We start from the raw sequence: 14,356 nt of genomic DNA, 5'->3' as shown, positions 1-14,356 counted from the left end.
GGGATCCAGAGAAGACCCAGGACATCGCGATCTACCAGTGATCGCGATCGGCCTTATGGGCACCCCTGTTTTAAAAAGACTTACTGTATAATTGGCACCTACCAATTCACACAAACTGCTTAGTATACACGTATTGGAATTTTTTTTACCAGAAACATTTAGCAGAATACATTTTGGCCAAAACTAATGAAGAAATTTGATTTTATTTGATATTTTTTATACCAGGAAGCTTCCTCAGTCACGAGCCAATAGCAGGGCTGAGCAGCAGGTGAGGAGTGCTGGGGACCTCCCCCAGCCTGAGTAGCACCTGAGGGCGCAGAGTGGCGCAGGCGCATTACGCACGTGTTCCCACGCACGCGCGGCCTGTGTACCGCGCATGCGCACCGGCAAACCCAGCGCCAGATGCCCTGCCAGGAGGAGGAGCCTGAGCCCAATGCCCGCGCTGGTGAGCCTGGTGAGGAGCAGCCCCCCTGGGTCCCTGACAGTGACATAACAAAATCATACATTCATTTATTAACATGAGCCCATCATGTATTAACCAGCAATTCTGTATACAAATCTGGCAGGTTTATTTAAGAACAATGATGCTGAGTAAAGTGAAGCAATGGTGACAGATTGTGCAGAGTTCTGAAGCACAACAGAGTACAAGTACTTTACAGCAAATAACTGCCTCCCAGTGTCCACCCAGAACAACAACTAAAATAGTTTTAGGTGGACCCGCATCTGACCCTTTCATTTGCCCTCTTGTCACAGTGTATGAAGCAGTGAGCACCCCATTTAACAAGTCCACCTTGTTGTAAGATATAGATAGCTGCAGATGCACAGTGCACACACACACACACAGTCAGTCAGCCATCTTCGCTGATGCTATCATTATTATTTGGGAAATACTAGTACCTTGGATTGGAACTGAAGCTGATCGAGGCAGTTCCTGCCATTTCACTGTGCTCACATTACACTCCGCAGCTTCTCCCATCCACCCCACAGTCAGCAGGCACTTCACCACTGCCTGGACTGTACCACCCACTCCTCCCTTGGGGGGAGGGGAGAGGAGGTGTGAAAATTCACACCTGGACACAGATCGCGATTTTGAGTCTCCATGCAGTTATTACATATCATTATTATACACTCTGCTGGCCTGCATAACGTATCTGGGCTTCATGCAGTTATGGGACCAGGACACAGTGGCGTAGCAAGGTCATGAGGTGCCCGGGGGCAAGTCTTTCATTAGCGCCCCCCACACACAAATCAATCCATAGTTTAATGCTCTAGACCAATTGTTCCCTTGCCTATGTTTTCCCCTCCTGATCCACCTTCATATTCCAGTGCTGCTTTGTTAATTTAGGAGCCACTTCTGGGCTCCGGAATTGAGTGATTTCAAGTCTACACTCCATGATGGATCGGGAGGGGTGCTGCTGCACCAAAAGAAAGGGGCACAGAAGCGGGTCTAAAGCCACTGATCCATTATGGAGGCCCACCACATAGCAATACATTATACAGCAATGCAAAATACCACCAGCTATAGAGGACTACAAATCCCAGCAATATATTATATAGCAATGCAGAATATGAAGCTACATACACTGTGTTGCTCCTGGGTGGCGGCCTGATGTCTCCAGGGTCTCAGGAGGGCTGTGTGGGATCTCAGGATGGCTGTACAGAGTCTCAGGATGGCTGTACAGAGTCTCAGGTGGGCAGGGGGGTCTCAGGTGGCCTGTGCGGAGTTTCAGGTGGGCTGGGGTATCTCAGGTGGGCTGTGCAGAGTCTCAGGTAGGCTGTGGGGGTCTCAGGTGGCCTGGTAGGGTCTCAGGTGGCCTGTGGGGGTCTCAGGTTGGGCTCTGCGGATTATTGCTGTTCATAATTTTTATTTATTTAATTTTTTTACGTTTAATTTTGTTTTATTTTTTTACTTTGTATCTTTTTTCCAATTTTTGTTTCATTTTAATGTATTTTAGTTTTTACTTTTTTTCACTTTACTTTATTGCTATCACACAGGGGATAACAATCCCCTGTGTGATAGCATTAGGAGGTGTCAGGTTCTCTTTATGAGCCTGCCCTCCAGTACAGACTCTGGACTTAGGAGTGCAGTGGACTCTGAACTTAGGCGTACAATGGACTCGGGACTTAGGAGTGCTGTGGACTTGGGACATAGGGAAATCAATGGACTCGGGACATAGGGAACGCAATGGACTCGGGACATAGGAACACAATGGACTCGGAACTTAGGAACGCAATGGACTCGGGACATAGGAACGCAATGGATTTGGGACATAGGAACGCAATGGACTCGGAACATAGGAGCGCAATGAACTCGGGACTTAGGAACGCAATGGACTTGGGACTTAAGTGACATTAAAGTATTTTTTCCCTCCCCCCAATGCTAGTGTAAGGACTTACCTTAAATGATCTCTCCTAATCCGATCTTCTTCTTTCCTGTCGTTTTTAGCTGTCCCTCCAGGGCTACTGCAGGTCTCCGATCCAGCGCTGACTCCTCTGTGCTTGCTGGCACTTCCTGTCCCACGGTGTCTGCATGCGGGGGCATGTTGTCCATAGACTTACCTTGTGTCTTTCCTCGTCTCCTGGCCGAAAATCTGAACTGCGAATGCGCCCGCCCCAAGATCCTTTGTGGCCGTCCGAGATTTTTCCGGTTTTCGGACGAGAGCACGTGGCGAAGACACAGGTAAGTTTTATCCTCTTTTAAAGCATTTAAAAAAAAAGTTTTTGCATTTATCTACTGCTTGCTAGTTGCTATGATTGCTTCTCAGCTTTGCAGAGTGAAGAGATCCTGAATGCATAGCGAGGGGTGCGTTGGCATGCTAAACACTTCCTGGCAGGATTGCCCCATCTACTACTAAGACCAGAAGGGGTATATCTAAAGCAGAGGATTTCTAAACCTTCTAGGGCCAGGACCCCTTGGTAACATTTGCCAAGTTGTGGAGACCCCCAACGCTAAACATATTTTAAATTATAATTTGTTGATCATTTTTTAAAACTTTTTTAAACTTTTATTTAACTAATATCTCTCGTCTCACTGCTAACACAGAACAGAGCGGAGAACGGAAGTTCTCCTGTCTGCTCCCCGCATTTCATCCTGAAGTAATTTGCCATGGAAGATTTCTGCCAGCCAGCTCATCCTTGATGAAGTCCAAAAAGTCTTGTCAGAACACCGCCATCAAGGCCTGATTGTTCCAGTCTTACGGTGCTGCAGCCAAAGAATTTCATAGGCTAAGAAGCAGACATGAGCGAGCTCATCAAGACTTTCCTGAAATTTTCTAGGAAAACCTGATAATTATAAAGGTAAAGATCATTCTTCTTGAGAAGCCCAGACCATTGCTTGTCCAGGAGACAGAGTAATAATAAAAAAAGGACGTAAGGCCTGTCTGACTGACAGTTCACTGGAAGGTACTCAAATTGAATATGACATTGAGTGGGGCTACCCCCTCACTCCAAGGGTTAAATGCTCATTTCGTCTAGGGGGCTCAAATAAAGCTGTTTTATTCATCTGATCCTCAGTCTTACAGAAGTTGGCACTTACCTCTCGCCCCCTCCGCTCCAGCTATAAATTGTCCCTTGGTGTCCTCATGTCTAATGCAGGTCAATGGACCTACATAAGACATGATGACGTCAGCGGTCCTTAGACGACCAGAACCCGGGGAAGAAAAAGCTGCGGGGAATGTTTTGGTAGCCTGTAGGCAGCTGGTGGGACCAAGGATCAGATTAGTAAATCTGGTTTACTCCACCGCTAAACAAAACGGCCACATAACCCTTGCAGAGGGGCTGAGTTTTTTTATTTTCCCGGAGTTCATCTTTAATTATTATTATACAGGATTTATATAGCGCCAACAGTTTGCATAGCGCTTTACAATATAAGGAAGACATTACAATCACAATACAATTCAAGACAAGATGGTAAGGAGGGCCCTGCCCCTGAGGGCTTACAATCTAAAAGGGAGGGGCAAGTGATAGATGGGGAGGTAGCTGTATAGGGATGAATTGTTTGAGAGCATGATGGTTGAGTGGTTAGGTTGAGGTGGGATAGGCTTCCCTGAGGATATGAGTCTTTAGGGAATGCTTAAACGCAGTCAAGGAGGGAGATAGATGGACAGGTTGGGGTAAAGAGTTCCAGAGGATGGGAGAGACTCTAGAGAAGTCCTGGAGGCGAGTATGGGAGGAGTTGACAAGGGAGCTGGAAAGCAGGAGGTCTTGGGAGGAGCGGAGGGGACGGTTAGGGTGATATTTTGAGACAAGCTTTGAGATATAGCCAGGGCAGAGTTGCGGATGGCTTTATAAGTGACTGTTAATATTTTGAATTTTATCCTTTATCCTTGGGCGAGTGGAAGCCAGTGGAGGGATTGGCAGAGGGGGTTTGCAGACACTGAGCGGCGGGTTAGGTGGATGAGTCTCGCAGCAGCATTCATGATAGACTGAAGGGGGGATAGCCTGTGTAGTGGAGGGCAAATGAGGAGGGAGTTACATTAATCAAGACGACAGATAACAAGTGAGTGGATGTGGTTTCATTGGTGAGGAAGGGGCGTATTTTTGAGATGTTACGAAGGTGAAGGTGGCAGGATTTGGATAGTGATTGGATGTAGGGAAGAAAGGTGAGGTCCGAGTCAGGGATGACACCTAGCACCTTGGCATGGGGGGAGGGATGGATAGTGGTGTTATCAATCTCAAGGGAAAGGTTGGGGGAAGGTGCACGGACAGGAGGAAATATCATGAGCTCAGTTTTTGAAAGGTTGAGTTTTAAGAAGTATTGTGACATCCAGACTGATATGTCAGTTAGTAGATTAGTGACATGCAAGGACACGGAGGGGGTGAGTTGTGGAGTAGAAAGATACATTTGAGTGTCAGCGGCATAGAGATGGTATTGGAAGCCATGTGAGGTTATTAACTGACCAAGAGAGGAGGTGTAGATAGAGAAGAGAAGGGGTCCAAGGACAGAGCCTTGGGGGACCCCTACAGAAAGAGGAAGAGGAGGGGAGCAGTTAGATTTGTAGGTGACACTAAATGAGCGCTTAGCTAGGTAGGAGGAGAACCATGAGAGAGCAGAGTCTTGTAGGCCAAGCGAGTGGAGTTTTTTGAGGAGGAGCAGGTGATCAACAGTGTCAAAAGCAGCAGAGAGGTCTAATAGCAAGAGTAAGGAGTAGTGGCCCTACTCCTGCTTTCCCCCTTGTTTCCAGGAATTGCCAGAGATTCTGGCTGGAACGCACTGGATCGCATTGAGGCCGGTTCACTTTGTTGTGGGGCGGTAGGGGCGATGCTTTGAAGTGAATGGCACCACAGCCACGCCCTCCAGCCGCAATGCGATCGCCCGCACGGGAAATTGGTAACAAGTGGGATCTCAACATTAGCTCAGTGAAATTAACAGCAAAAGAAGAGGAGGTGCTCAATCTTGGTATAACATTTGCCCCAGTGAACAATCTAAATAAGTTCCAAACATTTATAGATTTGCAGAAATTAGAATTTGAAGAAGGTGAATTCTATTTATTTAATGTGGTTGATGTGTTTCCTGTTGCAGGCAGGCGGAGCCTATATCTCGATGGCTGTCCTGGAAGATGACTGGGGAAAAAACATTATGCCTCCTTTACCAGGCCCCACCTCTAGAGTGAATGTAGGGTGGATCATTGATAAATATAGTCATACATATTTGCGGAGCAATTCCACATTTATCCCCCCAAGTAAAGAGTATCCAATTTGTAGAGGTTTTGAAGAATCTGGTGGATGGATGTGCCACGCGTTCCCGTGCGGCCGATCGCAATGCAGCCGGAGGGCTTGGCTGTGGTGCCATTCACTTCAATGCACCGCCATGCCCCCGCCCCACAACAAAATGAGCCAGACATAATGCGATCCAGTGCTTTCTGGCCTGAACGCACTGTGGCTGGGGTGAACTTGCCCTTAGAGGGGGAGGACCTGGGGCAGGACTCACTGATGAACTCTCAATAAACTGAGTCAGTGGGGAATGGAGTGCAGCAGATTTTCCTTTAGTACATGACTGTTTGGTTGGAGCAAGGATACACTCCTGCCAAGAGCACCCAGCTGTCTTCCCCTGCTGAAGCCGCGGAGGATCGGTGCTTTATTCCTATGCTTTGGTGTGCCATGTATATATAGATTCTGGGCATATGGGGCAAAAACAAATGTTCATAGTATATTTTCTTTCCAGGTCGAATGAAATTCATTCATAATATAGCACTCAATAAGGAACATACCACATAATGGCCACTAGATGGAGTAGAAAATCATAGGCTAGGCGTTCAGTTTTTCCTATGCTCCTAAACTCCATCTAGTGGCCATAATGTTGTATTTTCCTAATTCACTCCAATTTTATGAATTAAATACATTCGGCATAGAAATAAGATCTTCTAATAACATTTGTTTTTGCTCCTTTTCCACAGAACAAATATACATGGCCGTTTCACAGAATGAATGGCTCTACAAACTTTTTATGAATTTACCCCTTAGTGTCTCCATCATGCTTCAGAAAATATGTGTGCAGCTATCCAGGGACGTCTATGGCTTGCTTTAATTTAAAAAAAAAAAAAAAACGAACGGTGGTGTGCGCTATGCAATCCTACAAAGCCTGGGCTAAGCATTAAAAAGTAAGACAGCCATGTTGGAACGGTTCTTGCAGCTGAATCTAGTAAACACATCGTCTCCTCCTTGCTAGGTATGCAGCACACATCGCTGACACCAGGTGGCGCTCCCGGCGCAGTCCTTCTGGCTTTGGAGCAGACCACGTGACGGACAGCGTAGGTTTCCCGCCCTCTCCTTATCGTCTAGCGCTTCTTTGGTTGTCAGGGAAACCGGCGTGTTTCCGTAACGCGTCAACCTGCGAACCTAATCCTAATATGGCGGATTGAGGAGTGAGGGAGCAGCCATCAGAAAGCGGAGAAGGCCGCGAAGCAGAGCGTCTTGCTCGGAACACTACGCTGGGTGAGCGGACAGCTGAGCCCTTATGTGTATTTGAGGCTGTTTTTCTTTGTGTGAGGAGCGCTGTGTATATACCTATGTCACCTCTAAGGGTGCTGCGTACTGGGGGGCCCCGCGGGGGTCTGGTGTGAGGGGGCGCACCCTGGAGTCTGCTCTGACGATTCTCCAAGCTGGGGGGCCCCCGGGGTCTCTTCTGAGGGAGCTCCGCTTTCTGTGTCGGGCCACTTGCCTGCCATTTCTCAACTGTGGGCCAAAAGCTGTACCTGTAGCAACCAATCAGAATGACGCTAATGGTTTAGTGATTTTTAGCTCCAATCTGATTGGTTGGTGTTGGCAGAGAGTCGTTTTCACTTAGCACCTTGGGACTTTGTCTTTTCTATGATCCTGTTTATTATGAAGCTAGCACTCTATATTCTGCAGGATGTTTGTAATTTCACACTGTACGTCCCCATCATGAAGTTCCCAAATGACTCCTCTGTATATGAGCAGATATTCTGGACTCAGGAATGCCGCTAACTGCTGAGAATCAGTATTGAGGCCTCCACTGATGAAAGGATTAAAGGAGAACTATGGGGTTAAGGCTTTTCCCCATAGTTCTCCTTAGGGTAACAGGAGGACACAAACTAGCGTCCTCCCGTCACCCTAAACTCAGTATACCGCGAGCTACTGCTTGTGGTATACTGAGACACCGCAGCTGAAGCTCCTCCCGACAATTATGTCTGGATCCGCCCAGCTGCGTGAGTGACAGCTGGCTCTGCCTATCTAGTGGCAGAGCCAGCTGTACCCGCTCCCTTCCTCGTCCGATCTGCCAGTCAGCGCTCCCCTGTCACGGCAGAGAGCTGTGACAGGATCGAGAGGTGAGCGAACGCCGGTATGTGTTCGCTCACCTCCTGATCTACTGAGCCGACCTGTGACAGTCTCATTGTCACAGGTCGGCTAGAACTATGAGGTGAGTGAAAAGCACTCACCTCATAGCCATCCAGTAATTGTATCAGCTTAAGGCCCCGTTCACATGTAGCGATATCGCGAGAAGTCGCCGGCCAATGCTATTCAATGGAGCTGTCTTAACTCCATGTCGCTCGTCACGGTCGCAAGTCGTTTCTACCGGACCCTTTTTTTGGCGGATTTTGCGCGATTTTGCTTTTTTTCTATGGAGCCCGACGGAGAAGGTTGCACTACCGTCGCTGGAACGTCGCCCCGAAAGTCGCGCTATCCCGGCCGCTGCAAAGGTATGTCGCTACATGTGAACGGGGTCTAAAGGAGAACTATCAGCGATCTCATATTTGACAGCTGAGGCTAGGTTCAGATCTGTGCAATCCCGGGACTGTGTGATCGTATTTGGGTGCACACAGCGATTGCCACATGGCCCCGTTAATGTCAATGAGGTTACATCTGCACGGCAATCACACAAAAAAAAGGTACATGTACCTTTTTTTTGCGACACACGACGATTGGCTTTTTTTTTTTTAGCTGCAGGCGTGTTCAATTGCACGGGCAGTATTGTGGCGGGAACGTGCGCAATCTGCCTTGCGCGACGGGTGTGCCATTAGAAAATAATGGCACCGCCAGCGCAATTGGCATTGGTGAGCAATTCCGTGACCGCGCGGCCATCCGGGTGGTTTTGTTCACGATTGCCGTGCGGTTACGGATCTCCCAGGTGTGAACCTAGCCTGAAATGGCAGAACAGTGTGCTCAGCGCTCTGCTATTTCAGTTGTCAGCTCTGCAGAGATGGGACGTGTTCAGGCTGCTTGTTACATTCTTCAGCACAGAAATATGTATCAGTGTGTTTCTATGCTGAAACTTTCCATCAGGCTTCCTATTGTCTGGGAACGTTCAGGAGCCTTAGGCCGGGTTTACACCTAGGCAACATCAGTTTTGGCCGTTTCTACGCGCGTGTTTAGTGTGTGGCTATTTGCGCACTTTTTTATGTGCGCTTGTACACGTGTTCATGAAGATGCACTGACAGCTTCACCAGTTGAATTCTGCGGTGTTAAGCCCCCTTCCTGGCCAGGCCATTTTTCAGTATTCAGCGCTGCAGTACTTTGAGTGACGTTTATTTCATCATGCAACGCTGTACTGAAATGAATTTTATACCATTTTTTTAGGGACACACAGCTTTCTTTTAGTGGTATTTAATCACCACTGGGGGTTTTATTTTTTACTATATTAAGGACAAAATACAGAATTAAAAAAAAAACAACTGTTTCCACTCTATTAAATTCTAAAACATTTATTATTACCCAATTGTTTGGTAAAATATAAAAGATGGGGTCACGTCAGGGAAAAAAGACTACCAAACATGTCAAGCCTTAAAATTGCGTGCGCGAGCGAAACCTCAAAAAACTAGAATACCCAAAATTGTCTATAGGCGACGCTTTTAAAGTTTCAACCGCTCATCAGTTTAGTGTTACCAGTGATTGGTCACTTATTGTTATTGCTATTACATAGGGGGATGACAATCCCCTATATAATAGCAAAGGCACACTGACAGGTCCTCTTTATGGAGACTTTAGGGGTCTCTAGGACTCTGGTGAGATCTGATCCTGACATGCTATCAGGGTCAGTCACTAAGGTTATTAATGGCTGTCCCTAAGTTTGGAGCAGCCTAATAATAACCATAAATTAATTAAACTAGCAATCGGTCATAGTAACTACTTGATATAATTGATAAAAAAAAGTTTAAAAAAAATTAACAAGATAAAAATTATATACAAATATATTTTGTTACATGTTCACATAACATTAAAAAAAGTTGTTCCGGAGTACAATACAGCAAAAGTTTGCTGTATTGGAATAGAAGGGAACTGCACCAGAATGTAAGTCCAGTATAAAGGTACCAATAGAAGAATCCAAATATTCGTCGCCGGAGCATAGTCCAGGTCAAGACAGGCATCAAGTATCATAAACGGGAAGTCATGCCAGAGGTCAATGACCAGGGGATCCAAATAGTGGGGAAGGAAGGCAGGAATAGGAGAACAGGAAGTAACGCTTCGTAGCTGCACTGGGTATGGCAGAAGAACTCGGCAACAAGTCTTTGCTCTGGCTGGAATTTAAACGCAGCAGTGACCAGACACTCCCTCGTCAGGGCAACGAGGAAGCTACAGACCCCTGGGAACTAATGGGACGGCGAAGAGAGAGTGTGAGAGCAAGGCCCTCCCCGTTGATGACCAGCTCATGAGGTGAGTAAAAGGTCACGGCAACATCACATGCGTGCTCCAGCAACCCAGCCGCCGGTGTGCACCTACTCACCCCAGGAAGAACCCTACAATCCCGCTGGCACCCAGGTAGGGGGGCACCCCAGGTTCCACAACAGCTGCTTACACAAAACTTGCTCAGATCTGAAAAATGTTTTTTTATATATTGAATTTCCCTCTGCAATATAGGAGGGGGTGGACACGGGATATTGAGGTTAACGCAATTAACCTTCAGGGGTGTGGAGATGTTTTTAAAAACTACTTGTCCAAGGACTAAAGCGGGGGCCTGATCTACTTGTCCTGATACAAAAAAAGAATTTTTTTTTTAACCATATTTAGCAATGCCAAGAAGAGCTTCTCGTTGGTCAGTGCCGTCAGATGAGTGCGCTGACCAACGAGTGCTTGAATTTTGAGAGCAAAATTCAAATTACAATGGCCCAGCTACAGATAGTACACCCATACTGCGGATGGGAAGGACCGTTCCCTGAAAGGCAAGTATAGCGGGGGGGGGGAGATGGTGTCTGGACCAGATTTGTGCGGGTAATTCTTTTTCCAAATTACTTGGGAAAGTGAATTTACCGTTTGGGGCGGGTGCAGACTTGGGCGAGGCCATGTACGGTTGCCTTGCGGCCTCATTGATTTCATTGGGGTTACATCCGCGTGGTAATCTCTGAATGTTTTCAATCGCGATTATGTTTTTTTTTTTTTTTTTTTTTGCTTTGTAATATTTTTTTATCATTATTTATAATTTTTTAATCACCTTTTTTTTCTTCTATTTTTATGTATTTACATTTTTATTTATTTTTTTCCAATCTTATGTTTACATTTTTAAGTGTTGCATATTTAATTTTTTACTTGACTTTATTGCTATCACACAAGGGTAACAAGTCCTTGTGTGATAGCATTTGAAGGTGACAGGTTCTCTTTATTGACTGTCACCTCCAACACAGGAGTTCTAGCACAGCACTGTGCTATTTCTCCTGTGATAGCTGCATTCCTGTGTCACTACACACATGGAGCAGAGTAGAGAACCGTTCTCTGCCTTGCTCCGTGCTCTGGAACCTAATTTGCCGTCGTCACGGATTCCCCACAAGAGGGGGGACCCCGAAGACTACGGCAAAAAGGAAGCCCAGGTGCAGAGAGACAGGCAGCCGGGAGCAGTACACGTCCGGCCGCTGGAGATAGAGAGAGGGGAGGGGAGCGTGATTCAGGCAGGTTACGAGTGATTATTAGACGGCTGTACAGCCGTTTAAAATCACTTGTACATAACGGCTCCCACACTACATTTAGCCGTGCTGCTTGCCCCCAGCCGGGCTAAATGTAGAAAAAAAAACTACGCGCCCGAAACTGCCTGTCCCGGGTGTCGGGCGATAGGAATTCCACACCCCTGACCTTGTCTGTAAGGTAGGGATACAGCAATACCGGTTTTTCGGTATTGATTACCTATATTATATTTAAAAAAAAAAAAAAATGTTGTGGGATACTCGCCAATACTGATACTGGAAGTGCCATTAAGGAAGCCAGGCGGCATGTAATGACTTGCTTCCTGAGTAGCCAGGAAGCTGTCTCCATGCTACCTCGTCACCAGGTGACGAGGAAGCATGGAGCCGGCATTCTAGCCAATTGGGAAGCTGGGGGGCAACTAATGACTCGCCGACCAATCAGGAAGCTGGGCAGCAAGTCATTACACACCAACCGGCTTCCTGATTGGCCGGGAAGCAAGTTCCATGCTCCCTGGTGATGAGGGATCATCAGGGGTGTGGAATTCCTGACACCTGGAACATGCAGTTCCGGGCGGGTAGTTTTTTTTTCCCGACATAGCCCTGCTTCAGGCAGGCAGCAGGGCTAAATGTAGAGGGGAAGCCGTTTTGTACAAGTGCCCTCCAGCGGCTTACAGCCGTTCAAGATCACTTGTAAGCAGCCTGATTCTCACTCCCCCTCCGCTCACACCGCCTCTCTCTCCAGCTGCTGCCCCCCCCCCTTATGGCACCGCCCACCATCGTTCACTGCCCTCCGCTGCCTCTCTCTCTTCTCGCCTGCTGGCTCCCTCCACGCCATGGTCTTTGGGGTACCCCGCACTTCTGGGGGTCCCGGGACCATGACAAATGAGATCAGGTTGGTCAGCAGAGCGGAGAACATCTCTTCTCCCCTCTGCTCCGTGTGAGCACCGACACGGGAAGGCTGCACTCGCAGCATTCTTGTCACAGGAGAACAAGCACAGTGCTGTGCTGGAACTCCTGTATTGGAGGTGACAGGTTCAATAAAGAGAACCTGTCACCTCCAAATGCTATCACACGGGCTTGTTAGCCCCTGAGTGATATCCATAAAGTTAAGTAAAAAATTATAAATAATTACAAATGTAAAAAATAAAAAGGCGATAAAGTAAACAATAATGACAATTAAAAATACATTTTACAAAGTAAAAAAAATAAAGTAATTAAAAATTAAAATAATTAAAACCAACCCTGCTACTCCCACTATCTGCATGCAAATAAACGCATGCATAGGGCATTTTGTGTGTGCGCGGAGTGGTGCCCTCCATTCTACTGTGTGCCATATTGTGGTTGCGATTTCCCGCAGCAATACTACCTGTGCAATCGCGCAAGATCGCAGTTGAAAACAGCAAGGTGCCTATTGCGGAGAAAGTTACATGTACGGGTTCGCGCAGCAACCGCACGCAATTGCACACCATCGCTAAGTCTACACCAGACCTAGGGGGCTGGTTCACACCACAAACTTTGCGTTCCAGAGCGTCCAGCCTCTGGAATGCACTGGAACGCAAGCCGGCCAGCTCCCTGCGGGAGGGGGCGTGACCGTGCATTGAAGTCAATGGCACCGCAGCCACGCCCCCCGCTCGCAGTGTGATCGCTCGCACCCGGAACCCAGGCACATAATGTGCCTGCGTTCTGGGTGCTGGCGATCACACTGCTGCAATACAATACTGCCATTGACAAAAATGCACCGCCACGTCCCTGAATGCAGGGAGACGGCCAGCTTGTGTTCTAGAGGCCGAACGCTCTGGGACGCAGACTTTGTGGTGTGAACCCTCCCTAAAGTGTAAATTCACTTTCCCATGTAATTTGGGAAAATAGAATTACTCTCACGAATCTGGCTCCCTCCCCCTCCCGCTATACTTACCTTTCGCAGTACAGGTGTACTATCTGTTCCTGTGCCATGTATTCTGAATTTCGCTAGCAAATTGCAAGCACTTGTTGGTCAGCGAGGTCACCTGATGGTGCTGTCCAATTAGAAGCGCTTCTTAGCACTGCTAAATACGGTTTTGGTTAAAATGATTTGGTTAAAATGTTTTCACAAGCTCCAGGAGAACATGCAAACTCTTTGCAGATAGTGACCTGGCCGGGATTTGAATCGGGACCCCCAGTGCTGTAAGGCAGAAGTGCTAACCATACAGCACTGTGTATATAGTTATCAGACATTTTAGTTGTATTTGGGATTCTGTGACAGCTGCACCTGACCAGGGACTGAATGTCCAAGTCCTTGTATAGACATCAGCTGCTTGGTTGCCCCATGGTGCTGTCTGGGGTGAAGCATTTGTCCCCATCTCACTGAGTTGGTCGGGATTTATAAACCCTTTCATCCTGAGGAATGTGACACAGCACTATAAAGCACCACACCACTAGGTATTTCATGACTGTGTTTAGGCTGATCCGCTCGGCTGGCAGTCTGCATGAATGGAGTTTTGTTTCTCCTGGATGCCATGCTCCCTGATAACAATGGTCTTGTAATGTGTTATCATCACCTGGCAGGTAATGATCGCACAGTCCGATATCTGTTTACTTATGAGTGTGAGATGACGGTTAGTTTGGCGTCCCCTGTGGCGGTGAGTGGTGGTGTATTTGGCGCCCTCTGGTGGCGGTAGGTAGTAGTGTATTGGCGCCCTCTGGTGGCGGTTGGTGGTGGCGTATTGGCGCGGACAGTGTGCAGGCTGGCGGGATGTCTCCTGTTATCGGCAGTCCGCCCTCCCCGGTCTCTGAATAGCGCCTCCTCACTCCGAACATTCCTCCGCATCGCTGCGAACTACTCAATGTGAAGGATTGCGGGGGATCGGAGCTCTGAGCCCGGCGATCTGTGTCAGGTTGGTGTATGGAGCTCATTGATCCGGATAGGAAACCACCCGTATGCCGCATGTGTCCCTGTGGTCGTGTCCGATCTGCCTTGGCTTGCTTTGTATTTCTGGCTGTCTAAAAAACCGGAGCTTAGCCCTGAGATC

The sequence above is a fragment of the Nanorana parkeri genome, unplaced genomic scaffold (assembly GCF_000935625.1).
Source record: "Nanorana parkeri isolate BGI_ZX_2015 unplaced genomic scaffold, ASM93562v1 scaffold174, whole genome shotgun sequence".
Taxonomy (NCBI): domain Eukaryota; kingdom Metazoa; phylum Chordata; class Amphibia; order Anura; family Dicroglossidae; genus Nanorana; species Nanorana parkeri.
Note: the sequence above shows the minus strand (reverse complement) of the source record.